General features: G+C 41.3%; 1 protein-coding gene across 6 annotated transcripts in view; it reads right to left on the bottom strand.

The window, feature by feature from the left end:
- The window catches only part of CHD9 (chromodomain helicase DNA binding protein 9), a 406,054-nt gene that overhangs the window by 363,619 nt on the left and 24,919 nt on the right, over window positions 1-17,516 (bottom strand). Inside the window, exon 1 of one of the 6 annotated variants that reach the window (XM_029608549.1) lies at window positions 1,173-1,247. The exons of the other annotated variants lie outside the window; for them this stretch is intronic. The gene's annotated coding sequence lies outside the window, so the exon portion shown is untranslated. Of the gene's footprint in view, window positions 1-1,172; window positions 1,248-17,516 lie in introns of those variants that run through there. 6 annotated transcript variants of the gene reach the window in all.

Genomic DNA, 17,516 nt, shown 5'->3' with positions numbered 1-17,516 from the left:
TAATATAGTGAGTACACTAAGAAAAGGAAAAACTAACCTCGGAGGGCGAGCCCATATACATAATCATTCCTCAAAAGCCCCAACCCATACCTAAGAAGAGCCAGTCCCAATTTTTAACACCTGATCTCCATCCAGCATATCGGCTTGGCTGCACATTTCCAAAGCATCCAAGAACAGGCACACTTTTCCCTTCTCACACTTCAATAACGTCAATTATAAAAGACCTTGCGGAAAAGTGGAACTGACCCTCAGTAAAAGCCCTTTTCAATTGCCAATATCTGTATTCTCACAGTGCTATAACTTGCAAATTTTGTAAAGTGTAATGAGATTTACAAAAACGTTTTGTATAAAAAGACAAGCTAAAGTAATCAAAACTTCTAAAATACACAGCAAATTCGAACCAAGGAAGAAGAGACTTCACAACCTGTACACACTGCACTAGTTTGGGATGGCAGAACAGGCTGGGGTTTCGGGGAATCAAAAACGACCCCTCCCTCACATCCAGCCCCCAGCCACTCAAAGAAATTCACAGGGGTGGGGTAAGCACCTTAAAACAGTTAAAATAAAAGATGCTTTCTTTTTTGGCATAAAACCAAAAATCTTCCTCTAACTGCCTTAAAGTTATTAAACAAGAAAAGTAAAATAAAACATAGATAAGCTTAAGGATGTGGAATTTATACGTAGCTGTAACATTTAGTATCGCGGTCAGTTCAGCCACGTTTCCCACTGCTTTTAATAAAAAAACAATTTTTGCTAAAGTTGTTTGGGGGGGGGGGAGGGAGGGATTTTATTTCAAACTTTAGAAAAAGACAAAACATCCACTTCTATAAAAACTGCTTTAAACGGCCAAGGCAATCCTCAGCTCATACATCAGAGTCCATGCCTGATAAAAAAAAAAAAAAAAAAAAGGAATAAATGACTGCAGAACCCAAAGCTTTTCTCAACCAGTTTTGTTTGTAAGCTGCCTAAGCAAACAGAGATCAGACTGGCTTCAGAGCTGCTTTTCTTCTCAGTAAAATAAAAAAAAAAAAAAGGTATGGTAGGCCTTAAAAATAAATAAGCAAGCCTCTCCCTTTCAGTTACGCCAGAGAGTTTCAGCGCTCAGCACTGCAGCTAGCAAGCAGCTGGGACTGCTGAGTGTTCCTGGGAGATTTTAAAGCTGTTAGACCTACTGTTCACTGTGGCCGGAGTCCCCCATGATCTTCACGTCCTGTTTTAATCCATCTATTTCTCACTTCTCCCCTCCCACCCTTTTTTTTTTTTGTCTGGAATCAACTTCCTGTTCACCCTTCACCCTAACGTTTGCACATGGGAGGCCAATAGCCTGATAGCTCCTGTTCGCAGCCCTGGTTTCTGTTACACTGTGTTTCCTGGCAGACTCCGCTCCCTGCGCAATACATGCTAGTGTAATAAGCAGGATCATATTTCACCCCGGCTGCCATTCCATGTTTCTCTATAGGTTATGCAAAGCTTTATGCCGACGAAGAAGTTGACGGAAGTGACCAAACCTGCAACTAGTGGCCCATCTTCCGTGACCCGTATGTTTTTAGACTATTTCTACATCTCGGGAAAGCCTCTACTTTAATGCCTTGGGCTTGTCAAATGCCAGCAGAGTACAGAAAGTCTCAACATGACAAAGATTACTTTTTATACACGGAGCATATTTTTTGTTGTTAGCTGCAACAATCTTTTATTAGCTGCAAGGCATATAACCAATGCACAAAAATGTAAACTGCAGCTAAAGAAAACAGAAACCTGTCTAACCTATATCCCTTATTTCTTAAAGACCTAATCTCTGCAATGCACATTCAGGGCGATGCAATATACTGCACTCGGCTGAACGCACAGCTTTACATGTATTTGGGCACCCGTCCAAAACCCCTCATTTATTTATTTAAGGTTTTTCTATACCGACATTCGTTGTTGGACATCATATCGGTTTACAGGCAACATGGAGTCAGCAACAGAGCTTTACAGTGTAACCCATATAACAGCTTTTACAGAGTAACTACAATAACAGTTTAACAGAAACAGCTAAGCAGATTATATTTGTTTAGTGCAGCAGTAACAGGTTTATAATGTGACAAATAGGGGTTGCTAAATAATAAAATGTACATATATATCTAAATTGAATAGTATAGTTAATGTCATAATATAATTCGGTGTGTTTTTAGTAGGATAAACTCGGATAAGGTGAAGTTTAGTATTCTCCATGAGGAGAGCTACTGTGTGGTGAGGTGTTAAGGTAAGTGAGGGGGGGCGTAGGTTACTGGGAGGGCAGGGAGTAGAGGTGGTAAAGGATGCATTGTAATGGGATGCAGTGTAGTGTCCTTGAGATCATGAGTATGCTCGTGTGAAGAGCCAGGTTTTTAGTTTTTGTTTAAATTTGTGCAGGCAGGGTTCTTGGCGTATGTCAGCGGGCATAGAATTCCAGAGTATGGGGCCAGCAATGGATAGGGCACGTTCCCTGGTGGCATTGTAATGGGTGAGCCTGGGTGTGGGAATGTTTAAAGTCGCTACGTAGCGTGATCGGGTAGGTCTGTTTGCGCTGCGGAAGGAGAAGGTGCAATGGGGCCAGTTTATATCTGGGTTGTGTAAGGATTTGTGTATTAGTGTTTTGTACTGTATGTGCTGTTGGATAGGTAACCAGTGTAGTTCTTTGAGGATTGGGGTTATGTGTTCGTTCCTGCGAGTGTTGGTGAGGATGCGTGCAACTGCGTTCTGCAGCAATTGGAGGGGGGGGGGGGGGGAAGATGGTGTTTTTTTGGAAGGCCAAGGAGTAGCGAGTTGCAGTAGTCTATTTTTGTGAAAACTGTGGATTGAAGTATTGTTCGGTAATTGTTGAAGTGTAGGAGTGGTTTCAGTTTTTTTAGGGTTTGCAGCTTGAAGTAGCATTCCTTGAGGGAGTTGTTAATGATTTTTTTGTGGTGGAGTTGATAGTCTATGATGACTCCTAGATTCCTTGCGTGTTGAGATGTAAGAATTGAATTTAGAGGAGGTTGAGATGTAAGAATTGAGTTTAGGGGAGTGTTGTGTTGATTAGAGATGAGATGGTTGTGTGGAGGAGTTATTATTAAGGTTTCTGTTTTAGCGGTGTTGAGTGCAAGGTTGAGACTAGAGAGGAAGTTGCTGATGGCTGCAAGTGAGGTCTCCCATGTTTTGATGGCTGTAGGTAGTGAGTCTGTGATTGGGATGACGATTTGTACGTCGTTTGCGTATATGTAGTGTTTGAGGCCAAGATCTGAGAGGAGGTTGCAGAGGGGCAGGAGGTACATGTTGAACAGGGTTGAGGAAAGAGGAGCCTTGGGGGACTCCTTGTAGTAGGTTGAAAGCCTTGGATTCTTGGTTACCTATTCTGACTTTCTATTGTCTGTCTTTTAGGTAGGAGGTGAACTAGCGGAGAGGGGTTCCTGTGATACCGATTTCAGATAGCCGATCGAGTAGTACATTGTGATTTATGGTGTCGAATGCAGCTGATATGTCTAGAAGTGTGATTATGAATGAGTGGCCTTTATCTACTCCTTTGAGTAGGTGATCGGATAGTGATAAGAGAGTCTCAGTGTTGAAGACTTTACGGAAACCATATTGTGAATTGGATAGGATATTGTTGTTTTCTAGATATTCCGTAAACTGGATGTAAACTTTTTTCCATAACTTTTGATATGAAAGGTAGGTTGGAGACTGGGCGGTAGTTTCTAGGTTCATTTGGGTTTAGAGTTATTTCTTTAAGAATGGGTTTGATCACTGCTTGCTTTAAAGCCGTGGGGACTTGATCCTGGGTGAGAGATCTATTTATAATTTGGGCTAATGGATGGGATATGGTGCTGGGGATAGCGAGGAGGAGTTTAGTGGGTATAGTGTTGTATGGGTGTAAGGATGGCCTCATTTTTCTAAGACATTCAATTTCAGAGGGGGTGGTGTTCTCAAAGGAGTTCATGGTTGCTTGTGGTGCTAAAGTGTGGGTCTTGGGTGTTGATGAAGAAGATGGGTTTGTGTGAAATTGTGTCATGATTTTTGCTATTTTATTATGGAAGAATTGGGCTAAGTCCTGGCATTTGTTTGCAGCTTCTTCCTCAGGGATAGGTGGGGGAAGTTTTTGGTTAGGTTGGCTACATTTTCGAATAATGCTTTGGGGTTAAAGTGGAATTCGTGTATGTGTTGTGCGTGGAAATCCCATTTGTTTTTAGGATGTTTTCACAGGATTAGCGCATCCAAAACGTGCATCCAAACCAGCATAGCTAATAGACTCATCAACATGAATTTACATATGATGAACGCTATTAGCTATTATCCAGATACCAAAAAAAAAAAAAAAAAAGTGCACCCAATGTATACATTTTTACTCTCAAAAATTAGCGCCTACCCCCGAGCAGGCATTAATTCTTGAACAGCCCCATATGTTTACAGAAAAGCAGAAAATACTGGTTTTCTGTAGTTCCTCCAACTTAACATCATGGATATATTAAGTCGGAGGAAACGAAAAAAAGGGAGAGAAAATAAAGAGAAAAAAAAAAAAGGGTCGCCAGTGCTCAGGTTCGGAAAACAGCTGCTCAATTAATGAACTTCCATTTTCCTAACCCGCCAACAGCCACTTCTCTTGGGCGCACGATACCAAGGAGGCGCTAGGGATGCAAAATGTTCCCTAGCGCTGCCTTTTTACCACAGCAGCCCATTTAAATATAAAATCGGGCGCTGGGAGAGGTGGATCGGCACTCAGTCCATATTTATTTCCTGCCTTATCTTCTTTCCAGCTTGTTGCAAGCTTCCAAGTTCTTACCCTGTTGATTGTAACTTTGACTCATTCCTACCTACTGTTTACCTTTTGTTTACTTGAATTGTTACCCCAGTTATATTCTTGTTAATTGTAAACCGATCCGATATGGTTATTTACTATGAAGGTCGGTATATAAAACTGTTAAATAAATAAATAAATAAAATAAATAGCCCCGTTTAACCCGCGCCGATACTGCATCGGCCTGATTGTATACCTTGCTACAGTCCTACTAAGGAGAACTATATATCATGTAGCTATCCTCAGTACTTTCCAAAATGTCTCTAAAAAGTAAGACACAGGAAGCCAAGAGGATACAGAGTGACTTTCTCATAAGAAATCTCTCAAACATATCAGAGAAAGGAGGAAGGCAAGAGGTAGTATTGTAAGACTGAGGGGAGGCTAGGGTCATGGTGTAGATAAAGATGAGGAAAAAGCAGAAACATTAAACACTTCATTTTGTTGATCACTAAAGACAACCTTGGAGAAAGACCGATGCCGGTTGGTAAGAGTATGGATGGGAGTGGGATAGATACCATGCCATTTACAGAAGAGCGCATATGGAAGATATTAGTGAAACTGGAAGTGGACAAGGCCTTGGGCCGGATGAGCTACATCCCAGGACACTGAAGGAGCTCAGAGAGGTGCTGGTGGGTCTGCTGAAAGACCTGTACACTAGATCCTTGGAAATGGGAATGGTGCCACAAGACTGGAGAAGGGTATTGATGGTCCCACTTCACAAGAATGGTAGCAGGAAGGAGCCTGGAAATGACAGGCCAGTTAGCCTTACCTTGATGGTGGGAAAACTATTGGAAACACTTCTAAAGGAAAGGATGGTGAACTATCTACAAAGCAGTGGATCGCATAATCCGAGACATGATTTTACCAGAGGAAGATCATGCCAGACAAATCAGATTGACTTTTTGATTGGGTGTCTAGAGAATTAAATAAAGGAAGAACATTTGATGTGATTTATCTGGATTTCAGCAAAGCTTTTGCTATATAGATGACTCATGAACGAACTGAAAAATCTCCGATTGGGTCCCAAGGTGATGGAATGGATCAGAAATTGGTTGCCTGAAAGAAGACAGTAAGTAGTCATAAATGGAACAGTTCTGGGACCAGTTCTGTTCAATGTCTTTGTGAGCGATACTGCAGAAGAGTTGGAAGGAAAAAAGTTTGTCTTTTGCAGATGACACTAAAATCTGTAGCAAAGCAGAAACGCTGAAGGAGTAGAGAAAATGAAAACTTGAAGTGGTCAAAGGTTTGGCAGTTAAGATTCAATACTAACAAAAAAAAAAATGCCTAAGCCTAACTTACAAAATAAAAGTTTTTTTATACAATCCTAATCCTCAATGTTTAAATATATCTAGGGTGTACACAAACACACATTTAAAAATCACAGTATTTTGTATGTATTCATATTGCCTTGTGCTTTTATTTTGTACCTTCTAGTCTTGTATACCACATTAGGATTCAATGCCAAGAAATGCATTTAGGATGCAGAAATCAAAAGGAGCTGTACGTGATGGAGGGTGAACATTTGAGGTGTACGGACTAGGAGAGAGACCTCGGAGTTATGGTGTCTGGAGATCTGAAGGTGGCGAAGCAGTGTGACAAAGCAGTAGCTAAGGCCAGAGGGATGCTGGGCTGCATGGAGAGAGGCACAACAGCAGAAAAAAAAAAAAAAGAGATGTGATAATGTTCCTGTACAGGTCGTTGGTGAAACCTCACCTGAAATACTGTATTTATTTCTAGAGACCTTATCTGAAAAAAGATAGAGACAGGATAGAAGCAGTCCAGAGAAAGGCATCCAAAATGGTGTGGGGTCTGCCCCAGAAGAGTTATGAAGAATGCTGGGTTACATAGAGAGATGAATATCGAGTAAGAAAAGGGAAGTAATTATCCCCTTGTATAGGTCCTTGGTGAGACCTCACCTGGAGTACTGTGTTCAGTTCTGGAGACTTTATCTCCAAAGAAACAGAGACAATGGAGGCAGTCCAGAGAAGGGAGACCAGAAAGGTGGAGGGTCTTCATCAAATGACTTATGAGGAGAGATTGAAGAATTTAAATATGTACACCCTGGAGGAAAGGAGGAGCAGAGGTGATATGATACAGACTTTCAGATACTTGAAAGGTTTTAATGATCCAAAGACAATGACAAACCTTTTCCGTCAGAAAAAAATCAGCAGAACCAGGGGTCACGATTTGAAGCTCCAGGGAGGAAGACTTAGAACCAATGTTAGGAAGTATTTCTTCATGGAGAGGGTGGTGGATGCCTGGAATGCCCTTCCGGAGGAAGTGGTGAAGATCAGAACTGTGAAGGACTTCAAAGGGGCATGGGATAAACACTGTGGATTCATCAAGTCTAGAGGACATGAATGAAGAGTGGGTGGCTCGCAGGAATGACGGCTACTACCTGGTGATAATACCCTTATTCAATAAACATACACACGGTTAATGCAACTCCAACATTGCTCTAAGACTCCAACATTTCCTCTTGCCATTGAAGCTTAGAGCAATGTGAAAAAAAGGATTTGCATTCACAAAAAAGCAGGGCGAGGCTTGCTTGTTACGGTGGTTACTACCCCAAACCAAATAAGCCCGATACTTCACTTTCAATGCATATCCAGCATAGCTCTCTGCTTCAACGGCAAGGGTGAAAGTCTGATACTTCACTTTCAATGCATATTCAGCATAGCTCTCTGCTTCAACGGCAGGGGGAATGAAGAAAAGTGGATCTATATACAGACAACAACCAACAAGGACTGAATTACATAGTCTGGGTAAACAAATAAGCATGGGTGTAGCTTGCTTATTGCAGCGGTTACTACCCCTAACTAATTAAGCTAGATATTTCACTTAGATGCAGTTCCAACACTGCTCTCTACATTAATGGTGGGGATGGAAGGGAAATAGAACCAAAAGGTTACTAAGAGCCAAGAGTAACATAAGTATGAGAAAAAAAAAAGTGCAAAACTTGCTGGGCAGACTGGATGGGCCGTTTGGTCTTCTGCCGTCATTTCTATGAGAATGAAGGACTTAAGTATGTGTGGAGGGGATGAGACATGGGTGATATGATACAAACTTTTAAGTCCTTGAAAGGTATTAATAATGCACAAGAATCCAGCCTTTTTCGATGGAAAGAAAACTGTAGAATAAAGGGTCATAATATGAAGGTCCAAGGGGTTGAGTCAGGAAGTGTTTCTTCCTGGAAAGGTTGGTGCGTGCATGGAATGCCCTCCCAGAGGTGCTGGGGAGGACAAAGAAGGTAATGGAATTCAAAAGGGCAGGGGTCAAACACAGAGGAATCCTAGTGACTGAATGATGGAGACGAAAAAAAGGAAAAAAGTCGTGATGACTGGGGTAACTGAATAAAATAAGAGCTGCTGGGCAGACTGGATGGACTGCTTGGGTCTTTTCCTGCTGACATTTACCACGCAAAAACTAAATATAACAATACCCAATAAAAAGATAATCTGCTTCAGCGCACACGGATCACATAGGATTTGTTTACTAAACTAGCTCAAATGTTATTTTAACTTTGGGAGCTAGTTATTAAAACTACATTAAAACCAGGTGTTAGTGCATTACCAGGAACGCATGGACATTATCAGCTGTGGTAAAGTCTGTGCATTTGCAACCAGCCAGGCCACAAATGTGAAAGGGGCAGCGAGCCCAAGTTCGGCACCCAACCCCAGCAAACATCTACCCACTGCAATAACCCCCCATAGCCCTGTCCTCCCCATTAGCAGAAGCCTGACCCAGCCCACGGAGTCCAAAAACCTCCAGTCCCCTTTTAAGGCCCTCTGCTCCCTCCCCTTCTTACCCCAAGGCATGCCAAAGTTCATAATGAGGAAGAAGCCATCCCTAGTTGCTCCTGCCCTGCCAGTGCTATAATTTAAAAAGGCAAGGCCTTCCCCAAAGCATGCCGATGCTCAGCCACAGAAACTTAGATCACAGCTCTTGACTTTCGACTAGCTTTTGCAGAGAGGCAGCAGTTAATGTGCCTTCTACAAGTCGCATTGACATGCCAATGAACGTATTGGCATGATTTCAAATAATAATGAGCTCATTTGCATTGTGGCACAGGGTATGGCATTCAGGGCATGTCACCCCTAAAATTATATGTACTAAATCACGTTGCCATTTTTAAACGTGCACTAAGGCTTGTAATGGTACTAATGCGGTACAGTAAATACCGTAGGTCCCTTTGAGCTTTACATAAAACATCTAAAATGTTTTCCTTCTGCTGCAGCATCTATTTCTTTTTGCTCATGGTGCTGCATCAATTAGGTCTGTTTACTGATAATTTCCCATTATTTTCTATAGTGAACCAACAAGGTATCAACAGTATAAAGGGCTGACAAACAGATTGTATGCGAGTTAAACACATCCAGAAACTGTAGCTTAAGGAAAAGTTGCATGCAGATCTCTAAAACCATGAATATCAGGGTCACTGTCAAGATATTAATTTCTTAATTGTGAATGATTCAATTCTGGCAGAGAGCTCCCAGCATTGCACACTCTTGAGTGGTACATCCATCCCAAATCTTTTCTGGAAGATTACAGTATAGCCTTTTTCTTTTTACATACTGATTTATGAGCAGGCTAAGTCTGTAAAGAGATGCTATACTGTCTTCACCTTCCAAAGAGGTTAGATACACATGGATTTTCCTGTCATTTCAGCAAAGGACACAATGCTTCAAAAAGAATTACATGCATCTGTATTTGATTGGAGGAGATTTAGCTGGTGCATATTTTAACCCCAACTCTAAGGCCCACAAACCAGCTAGGACTAAGAAGTCCACTAAGTGAGGGATACATTCAAACCTGCATTCTAATCTGCTATCCTTATCAATATCGCAATAGAAGAACGAGCATTAAATAAAGTGGCGAACACCATTGTGTCCAAGCCCCGAAGTGACATCACTGCCTTTAGGTGAAAATTACCACTACTATATTAAACATAGGCATCATTTATTGTCCACCTGGATGCCTTAATTCTGAACTTTCTAATTTCTTAGAAACCATTACAACCTTACCAGTAAATCTAAGTAAAACCATTTTACTTGGCGACTTTAATGTGCATATTTCTATTCCGTCTGCAATCACAAACTCACTTTTGGACTCTTTGAATGGCCTTGGATGGAAACAACTTATTAAAACTCCTACACATACGAAAGGTCAAACATTAGATCTAGTATTTTTCAATCCATCTATTTTCACATCAAACCCGACAGAGAAGGTACAGAGAAGGGCTACCAAAATGATAAGGGGAATGGAACAACTCCCCTATGAGGAAAGACTAAAGAGGTTAGGACTTTTCAGCTTGGAGAAGAGACGACTGAGGGGGGATATGATAGAGGTGTTTAAAATCATGAGAGGTCTAGAACGGGTAGATGTGAATCGGTTATTTACTCTTTCGGATAGTAGAAAGACTAGGGGACACTCCATGAAGTTAGCATGGGGCACATTTAAAACTAAATCGGAGAAAGTTCTTTTTTACTCAACGCACAATTAAACTCTGGAATTTGTTGCCAGAGAATGTGGTTCGTGCAGTTAGTATAGCTGTGTTTAAAAAAGGATTGGATAAGTTCTTGGAGGAGAAGTCCATTACCTGCTATTCAGTTCACTTAGAGAATAGCCACTGCCATTAGCAATGGTTACATGGAATAGACTTAGTTTTTGGGTACTTGCCAGGTTCTTATGGCCTGGATTGGCCACTGTTGGAAACAGGATGCTGGGCTTGATGGACCCTTGGTCTGACCCAGTATGGCATTTTCTTATGTTCTTATGACAGACACTATAGTCACCCCCATCCCCTGGTCAGATCGTTATAGAATTAATTTTTCTCTTAATATAGATCACAATAAACATATACCAAGGGAATTACCTACTATATATAAAAGGAAATTTATTAATGTTGATTCATTTATAGAAACAGTTACACCCAATTTACCTATTTCCATATCACCGAACATAGAAGAGTCAATAAACTGGAATTCAGCTATCACGACTACGTTAGACTCAGTCGCCCCTTTCAAACACTAAGAGATAAACAATAAGAAAAAGAAAACAAATGCTCCCTGGTACACCAAATCCTTACATCTGTTTAAGACCCAGTTTAGAAAACTAGAACGCAAATGGCGACACAATAGAACCATTGAGACAAAAAATGCATATCGTTGTACTCTTCGACGCTATAATAAAGAAGTAAATCAAGCTAAAAAACTCTATTACGCAAATAAAATCTCTAAAACTAACGGTAATCCTAATACCCTGTTTAACATTGTAAAAACACTGATAACACCTCATAACGAAAATTTCACAGATTATGATGTAACTTTCTGTAATAAAATCGCTATTCATTTCAAAACAAAAAGTTACCAATATCTCCTCTGAATTTTCACAATTACCTTATCCCAATAACATCAAGAAAGAACCTAAATGGTCTGAATTCACCCCGGTATCAGATAGTACTATTCAAACAATAATTAATAAACAAAAACCATCAAATTCGCCTTATAATCCATGCTCTGATATCTTCTTTAAAGCCATTGCTCACCATGCCTGCTCCTTTCTTTGTCTCTTAGTCAATCAATCTTTAGAAACAGGACAATTTCCACATAGTCTGAAAAAAACATCCATTCTGCTAATATTAAAATCAAAAACAAAAGACACATCAGATCTTAATAATTACAGACCAATTGCCTCCCTTACTTCAATGGCTAAATTAATAGAATCCATTGTACTGCGTCAACTCTCAGACTATCTTTCTGAAAACAATATTCTCCATATTAATCAGCACGGATTTAGAAAGGAGAAGTGTTTCGGTAGAATGTCCCTATCTACATTTGACACCTTATTCCATGCATTTGACTCTTACACAGATTACATTATAGTATTTTTAGATATCTCAGCAGCATTCGATATGGTTGATCATCATATTCTCATTTCAGGTCTTCAAGCTATAGGTATTACTGGTACAGTATTAAATTGGTTTTCATCTTTTCTTACTGACTGTCCCCAGCAGATTAATATCAACCATCATTCCTCCACCTCATACACAATCCCATCCGGCGTCCCTCAAGGTTCATCATTATCTCCAATATTATTTAATATATATCTCCTTCCGCTATGTCATATATTATTCTCTCTTAATCTACAATTCAAAATCTATGCAGACGATATTCAATTTCTTGTTCCCTATAAAACATCATGGTCTGATACTTTATCATTGGTTTCACTCTATCTACTACCAACTCCTGGCTATCTCACAATCGTTTGAAACTCAACCCATCAAAAACTGAAGTAGTACATTTAACATCCATTACAGACTTCTATAGGTCCTCCTTCACATTTGACAATTAATGGTTTATCAATTCCTATAACTCAATATGCAACAAATCTTGGAGTAATCATAAACACTGATTTATCCATGAAACAGCAGATCTCTTCCTTAACAAATAAATCATTCTACAAACTTCAACTCTTAAAGCATCTTCGCCCTCTTTGTTTCATCGTGATTTCAGATCTGTTCTTCAATCTTTAATTTTTTCTGGCTTAGACTACTGTAATGCTCTTTACTTAGGCCTGCCCGACTCTTCTGTACATTCATTGCAATTAGTTCAAAATAGTGCAGCACGTCTATTATCAGGCATCCCCATTCGTAATCACATTACTCCCATTCTACATTCTTTTCACTGGTTGCCCATAAAATACAGGATAAAATATAAAGTACTTTCAAACTTAATTCTTCCACTTGGCTTTGCTCATTACTCCGCATTTATAAACCCACTCGACACTTAAGATCGCTTTCCCAAAACCTTTTAGATACACCATCTCCACGACAGGCCAGATTAGACATCACTAGAAAGAGGTCATTCTCCGTAGCAGGACCATCCCTTTGGAACTCTTTACCCAATCCTCTTCGCCTTATATTAAATCCTCACCACTTCAAAAAATCTTTAACATATCTTTTTCAACTCGCATTTAATATTCCATCACAACATTCTTCTACTAAAAATCTCTCTCTCACTACCACAATTCCATCCATCTGACATTCATTCCCAGATTCCGTATTCTAATCACGGTACAGTCACCTCTTTTTCTTTCATTTTATAAAAACAATTTTGTTTACACTAGTATTCTATCTAGCTATTATTTTATGTATATTTTATTCTTAATTTTATTTTTATTGTTTTTATTTGTTTATTTATATTTGTAAACCGTTTTGATAAAACCTTATTTGAAAAGCGGTATATAAATACTTTTAAATAAATAAATAAGGAGGAGTTTCTAGAAGTGAATTCTGCCTTTACAGCATGGGCACAGAGCAGTACTACATCAAAACAGTTAGAAAGAAAGAGGAGATGCAAGAAGGTGGCTGAGCGAGAGGATACCCTGTTGGGGAGCTGATTTTAGTTTACAAAGACAAAGGCAGCAGGAAAGCCTGGGGGGGTCCTCATCAAGCATCTGCACCTGCACTGCAGGGGCTCACAGGTGTAGGTGGCTCAGGCACAATCTCACATCTGGTGACAGATGTTGCTGAGCCCCAGGGCAGCAGTTATCCCACTGGCCTGCAAACTGTGAGACAGCAGCCGAACAAGGAGCTGATAGATGTCAAGTGTTATGTCAGCAGCAGCAACACCACCACTGGGGGGGGGGGGGGGCGCGGCGACTTCTCCAGGTTGATTTGGAGCAGGGCGAACCAAGGGAGATGCCCAAGATCTGCTTACTAGGAGTCTGGTGCAGACCGTGCTGGTGTTCCTGCATCTCCATATGCAGTCACTGAGACGCCCTGTGACCGGGCTAAGCAATGCTAAGTACGCAGCCAGTTTCTGCAAACCGTCGGGCAGACCAGCATTAGCCAAACCTGCCACCGTTCCTCTTATCCTGGTGGACTGTCCTCATTAAAACAAGCAGTTTCCTCGCAGACTGTGCTGGCCTCAGATATTCATGCAAAGATGCAGGCTAATGAAGTATCCCTTTCAGGCCCAGTGAAAAAGAAAAAAAACTGGGCACTTGGAGCAAGGGCACACCACTCAAATCTCTGCCACCGGAGTGGAGATGGTACAAGATAAATCTTCTCTGCACAGAAAGGATGAGAACCTAAGAACTATACCTGAAATCTGAAGTGTATACATACTGAGCTCTCTCAAAATATCCACGAGTATACGACCACCACTTGAGCTGTTTAGGAAATACCTGTAAGGAGTTCTGAGGGTCTTTCCTGGGGCTCAGTCACCTTTGCCCATACTATGTCACAGGGGCTACCGGCGCCATTGGTCAGCCCCTGTCACATGGTATGAGAACAAGATGGCGCCGATGGCCATGTGACAGGGGCTGACCAATGGCGCCGGTAGCCCCTGTCACATAGTAGTTCAGAGGTTATTCGGCACCATTTTGAGCACGGCTTGCAGTAGCACACCGGGCACGGAGGGACAAATGGAACCCGGGACCCCGCTGGACCCCCAGGGATGTTAGTAAGTCTTGGGGAGGGATCGGGATGGGGGGAGGGTGGTTGTATTATACTTAATCTTGATGTTTGGGGTGGTTTTTAATTAAAAAAAAAAAAGTGCCCCTCTGCCCACACAAACCCGAAAAACGAAGTTTCACCAAAGTTCGGGGAAAATCATTTTCGGGTTTCGGGGTCCCCGAACCACGACGAATTAGGCAATTTCGTTGCAATTGCCTAATTCGTGATAAACGATTGCACATCTCTATGATTTGATGAGTTTGTAAATAGACAGACAGCACAGTGACATTTCCTTCTGTTTTCATACTGAGAGGACTAGATTTACACTAGCTGCCTTCCTATGCGCTCGTTACAAGACTGCAATGGAATTATTAAGAGGCCAATGGCAATTTACAAGACGGAAAACGTCAACTAATACAAACCACTCAAAAAAAAAAAAAATTTCAGTTCAGAAGGATTTCAGAGTCGCACACATTCAGTCTCTCCAAACTGAAGTTTGCACAGGTATCAAGCATTGAAACCCTGCAAAGGCTCACATACTTAACAGTGCAAATTCAACTGAAGTGGAAGCAGCCTATGAGCTGAAATCAAGGGACGCCTACACTGAACATGCAACGCTCTCTATAGCTGGGATCTGTCTTATAATGATCAATATTTATATATCTTATTTTTAATGTCTGGTCCTTAGCTCCCTAAACTCATTTCAATGATAGCCTAACCACTAAGCTTTTCCTCCTACAACAATTCATATGGTACAACGTATACAGTAGAGCAGAGTCAGATCAGCTGCTGGAACCTAAAACAAAGGCGTTAGCATCTTAGGTAACACATCCAGTTATACATGGATTATTGTGGTTATTTTATCTTTTAGAGACAAAACTCCTAACCCCTACATTAATCATAAAAAAAAGAAATCACAAAATCAGAGTGTACTAAAATTGTTGCTTAAAAATGATGAAAACAATTGGACCATGTAAACATGACACAGCGTTCCCTCTGCAAACCTTATGTCAGGGCAGATAAGTCACAGAGCTCGCAGGACTCTGAAGCAGATAATTCGCAGCAGAAATATAGCACTGACCTCCTGCATACCTTGCAGAGAGATTCGGTAAAACACATCATGCTTTTTGGGCCAGGCAGTTTCCGCCTGCCACTTGGAGCTTCCTATTCAATCCAACTTCTGCTCGACTGATTAGGAAGCATTGCAACTACATGATATTGGGCCCTCTCTCCCTCTTTCCATCTAGCCCAATGATGCTCAAACCAGTCTTTGGGACCTTTCTAGCCAGTGACGTTTTCAGAATATCTATAACAAATATAACAGATATTTGCATGCATTGCCTCCAATATATTCAAATGTCATGCATATTCATTAGGAATATGCTGAAAGCATGAATAGCTTGGGGGGTGGGCAGTAAGGGGTAAGGAATGGGTTAAAGATCAATTTGTACATCAACAATTTAGCCCAGTGGTTTCCCAACCAGTCAAGTTTTCGAGATATCTGCAAGGAATATGCAGCAGATAAATTTGCATGCAATGGAGGCCGTGCATGCAAATCTCTCCCATGCTTCTTCACTGCAGATATCCTGAAAACCCGAATAGCTAAGAGTCATCATGGAGAAGATTGAGAATCGCAGGTTTAGTCCATGTCCACGGTGGACAAACTGCTGCTCCATTCAGAAACTGCTGCAAAATGTCAGTGACAGTCACCACTGTTCGGTGTTTGAGATTCTCCCATCTCCCCCACACCAGCACTGGCTAGCCTGCTAACTACAAGCTGGGTTCAAGAACCAAAACCCCAGCTCCTACGTTTGCAGGACATAATGCCAGTAAGCCACTGAATAACTCATAAAAGTGGTCAAACTGTCAAAACCAAAAATGGAGTCCTGAATATGGATGAGACACTGTACGTAAGAAAATACAAATCAACTGAACAGAACTAATATATTCCAATTACTGTAAAACTTCCCCTACAATGCTCAGCCAGGATTTTATACCCCATCTCTCTGAAACACCCAAGATGGCTTACAATATGTATCTTAATTCCAAAAACACAAAATATACAACCATCACAATGAACACATGCAGTGACACACTTTATAAAATCTAATGTGCTCCTAGAACTTGGAACCACAAGACAATGCATGCATTACATAAACCACACTGTTTTGTGACTTTCACCCCCTTGTACATGTTTCACATTCTGCTGTCTAAGAAAATACAAGTCAAAAGGCATTAAAGTAAGAGTGTTTCACTGACCTACATCTTTTAGCACAGTACATTACTTTGATTGTAAAGAAAGGGGATTATCAAATACATTAAACATTAGTCAACATACTTTGCACTATGATGAAAGAAGAGTTATAGAAATATTACAAAGTAATTAAGAATAAAAACAGTCTTGATTGCATAAGTCTTCTCATTTCTTGATTCACCTCTTAGTGTAAGGCCCTCTTGCACCAATAATAGCCTTGAATCGTTTAGAAGCGCTGTTTTTGCCTCTTCATCTTGGCCAGAAGAGCTTAAGCTCTTTCAAGCCGGCTGGGAACCTGTCATCTTTCTGGGTTTTGCCTGGACCAGTCACTCTCCTCTTGCTAAGCCACCATGGAGCTTCTGCTTAGGATCATTGCCCTGCTGAAGGGTGAATCTCCTCCTGCAGTACCAGATCTAGAGCAGACTGGAAGATTTGCCTCCAGGACTCGCCATTTGCCTCGATGTTCCCAGATCTCCCTGTCCCTGCTGCTGCAAAGCATCGCCGTGACATAGCACTACCACTACCCAAGCTTTATTGTGGCCACAGTTTAGCAAGGTGGGTGCTGTGTATGTTGTTTTGCGACAAACACATAGGGGGCAGATTTTAAAAGGCCTGCACGCAACGCGCAGAAATGAAAAGGGGCGGGGCAGGACGGAGGCCGGCCGGGACAGTGGCCATTAGCCGCTGACCCAGGGGGAAGTGCACGCCGGCAGGTGGAAATCACTTCTGCTCCCGAGGAGCAGCAGGTAATAACATTTAAAAAAAAAAAAAAAAAAAAATCAGGCAAGGTAGGTTAGCTTTAGAGAGTGGGGAGGATAGGAGAAGGCCGGATTGCGTTGTCACGTGGAAATTGCAAACGTCCCCCCCCCCATGCGGGACGCATGTTATAAAATCTACTCCGTAATGCTTAGCACCAAGACCAAGAAGTTCTGCTTTGGTCTTACCAGACTGCAAACCCACCCCCCACGTGTGCAGTGCCCCTAAGCAGCACATCGTTTGACCTTTCTTCA

Source organism: Rhinatrema bivittatum, chromosome 7, assembly GCF_901001135.1.
Source record: "Rhinatrema bivittatum chromosome 7, aRhiBiv1.1, whole genome shotgun sequence".
Taxonomy (NCBI): Eukaryota; Metazoa; Chordata; class Amphibia; order Gymnophiona; family Rhinatrematidae; genus Rhinatrema; species Rhinatrema bivittatum.
Note: the sequence above shows the minus strand (reverse complement) of the source record. Positions and strands in the feature narration are given on the sequence as shown.